The following is a 3,346-nucleotide window of genomic DNA, read 5'->3' on the forward strand; positions in this document are numbered from 1 at the left end:
TAACAACTAGTTACAGACAAATTGACTTCACAGTGTAGCTTAACCAAATTCTTAGATTGAGAAGCAAAACATCAACTGACAATACAGGAAAAATGAGAGGGTAAAGCAAAGTGAGGCAAAAAGGGTAAACCTTAAATACGTGGAGCGAGGCCCCAGAGGCTCGCACAACAACAAAGGGAGCATTAACAATGAGAATTGTTATAGATGATATCAACATCAACATCAAATCATGGTTAAGGTAATGGTTCTAATAAAATTAATAGTAAAGTGCATTGAGCATGAATATTCGTAGACTGCTTCAACTGTTAATGAGGCAGTGGTTGAAAAATAATAGTTGTAGGTGATCTTCGAAGGTGACAAAAAACACTGTTTTATAATCGATACAATCGTTGCTTTATAGATTTACGATCATTCCTCATAATGTTAAGGTCGTTACGATAAAAATTTTGTATCCGTTTTGCTGCTGCATGTGCGATGAAGCTCAACGCACAGGGTGAATGCTCTACTGAGCATCAAATAAATACTTCTAACTGTATGTTATTTACACAGCTCCTCCAATGAACTGCAAGGCTCCACTATCCCCACCAAGGAATGGCACCATCAGTGATCATTCAGTACCAGCTCTTTCCGGTACGCAAGTGACCTTTCAGTGTGACGATGAGCTGTTCCCTGAGGGAATAATGACTGCTACCTGTCTAGCTACAGGAGAGTGGGACAAAAACCCACTCTGCAGAGGCAAGTGTATTCATTACTTGAATTAAGTAGTCATGCTTCTATACCTTGAACCACCTATACAGCTGTTTCTTACAATTGTGCCAGCCTATCTGATGGGAGTCGATTTGATGCAGCTGTCTCCATCAGTGTGGTTATCACGGCAGTTCTATTCAACGTCATTGGATTGTTGATGGGACTCTTGATAATGTATTTGTTCATGCGTAAGAAGGCAGTGTACTCCCCTAGAGCCAAAGAGGAAGTTAACGTAAGACCCACTGTACCAGCTGGTCCTGTTTATGAGGAGGTGTCACCCAAAGAGGAGATTGAACTCAACACTAATCAGGCGTATGGACCATTAGGACTGTGAAACTTTTGCATACTCATGATTATAATGAATTAATGTATAATTATGAAAGCACCGCGGGTGCTGATGCCTCAATGGATGTATCAAAGCTACAAAACATAAAGCTACTAGCTATATAATTATTGCTAATACACACATGATATAATGATGAATTAATTTTGCTGCATGCAGGCTAAACATAACCGTCCTTTTTTCACCATAGAACAAAAACATAATTTTATTGTGACGCTTATATTAGAGTGGTATATAGGCTATATTCAGACACAATGGATGTTCAGACATTCATTCTAAGAAAACAAGCAGTGAAAAAACATTTTCTTTTGCACCATCTGATCAAGCATGTGTTACTATGAATGTATGCAAAAAAGAATTGATAAATATCAACTAGGTACTAAGTCTTCAAGAGCTGAAAATGTGCTAGTGTCTGCATGATAAACGGTAAGAACAGACAAAAAAATCGATCACCATGGAGACACACCCTACCGTTTCTTCTGAAGGGGGATATGCTGAGAGTCACATAGTAATTATGTAAGGACAATAACTAAACAATAAAACACCCAAAGTTAGAGTTGCAAAACACTTGTATGTCCGTCCATGCAGCAATTATTTCTCGTGTATCAATTATCAGATCGACAGCAATGGGGTCAAAGGTCAAACGTTATATTGGCATCCCATGTGTAACTGAGGGCAAGGGTCAAAGGTTATTTGGTAATTGTACATGGGGTGTCAAAAGCCTTTGACCTTTGACCCCATTGCTGTCTGATCATTGATACGCAAGTAACTCAGCGGAAATAATTGCTGCATGGACATACTAAGCGTTTTGCAACTCTAACTTTGGGGGTTTTATTGTTTAGTTATTGTCCTTACATAATTACTACCTTAAGGTGACATATTTTCACAGGTAGATTTGTTTGCGTTTTTACAGTTTTGTACATTTTGCGGTATAATTTTTTGCGAAATGTCGATCTGGATACATTAAACAAGAGGGCGGCCAATTATTTGCGACTACTAATTTTTGCGATTTTACTCTCATTCGCAGAAATAGCAGAAATTAATACACGCGAAAATATGTCACCTTAAGGTATGTAACTCTCAGCATATCCCCCTACAGAAAAAGCGGTAGGTTGTGTCTGGTGATCGATTTTTTTGTTTGTTCTTACCGTTTATCAGACACTAGCACATTTTCAGCTCTTAAAGATTTAGTATAGTTGATATTTACAATTCTTTTTTGCATATACATTCATAGTAACACATGCTTGATCAGATGTAGCCTCGATCCCAGGCCGAGTTTTCGCTTTTATAACGGTTAGGCGAACAACTGGGCCTGGTACTAGTTGTCTGCGCATGCGTCAGTCGTTCGTCAGATTCTGACGAATGGATATTCTCGTTCACTTTCGTGACATTTATATTCGTGTACTATCGTGTACTAGAAGTCAGTTCCCGTTTTATCATTATTGGAATCGATTGGAATGGCTCTTAGCTGAAGCTTCTCTCTTCTCTGAAGCTTATTCTGAAGACTGAACAACAAGGGAAGAGGTATAAAGCTTTGTCAAGCTTGTTAAGGTCAGATATTTTTGTGTGGGCCCTATGGATGGCTATGCTATCAAGTCTTGTTCATGTTTGGCAAGATCTACCGGTACGTAGGTAGACTATATATAGTTTCATCATTAATATGGTGGATCAAGTGAAGAGTGTGAGCTAGAGAACTTGGTGCTGCCATCATCAGCTCGTCGACAATGACACTATAACCGAGAAATTTAATATGTATAGATCTACACGTATTTAAAATGTCTACTTCTCTGTACAGGAGCAATGGCTAATATCCAGCTATCCCAACAGTGCTCCTCTTGGCTATACTAACGGACGAGACTGGACAGTTTGAGGTAAGGGTTTAACCGTCTTTGGTTTCTTTTAATATTGTCCTATACTCACAGACACAGGACTGGAGTATGACCTGCTCATTCGAGCGTTGCTGGGTAGCTCAGAGACATCAAGAGAATCTACGTTTTCTCAAGCAATGAGTTACGAGTTGGGGCCTAGAATCAGAGAAGTCCAGCAGCCTGCTAAATCTTTTTGAAACGTAATTTGAAGGCATTCAATCAGCTTGAAGTTGCCCTGGGTCACTGTAATTGTGCTGCAGCACAACTGGCAACTCCCCAGGCCTTTGTGAAGCAGCTCCCTATGTGCATCTTTTGTGTACTCACTCTGTGCATTTTCTGTGTACAAATTTCTATTATTGATTTATTAAATATTTTTGCCGACCACAAA

At 39.3% G+C, this 3,346-nt stretch overlaps 1 long non-coding RNA gene across 1 annotated transcript; it reads left to right on the forward strand.

The window, feature by feature from the left end:
• Nucleotides 1-2,343: 2,343 nt before the first annotated feature.
• On the forward strand, nt 2,344-3,346 carry LOC135350468 (uncharacterized). Its single transcript, XR_010399160.1, has 2 exons — nt 2,344-2,961; nt 3,013-3,346. It is a non-coding gene; the product is annotated as an uncharacterized LOC135350468 (long non-coding RNA).

This window comes from Halichondria panicea, chromosome 1, assembly GCF_963675165.1.
Source record: "Halichondria panicea chromosome 1, odHalPani1.1, whole genome shotgun sequence".
NCBI lineage: Eukaryota > Metazoa > Porifera > Demospongiae > Suberitida > Halichondriidae > Halichondria > Halichondria panicea.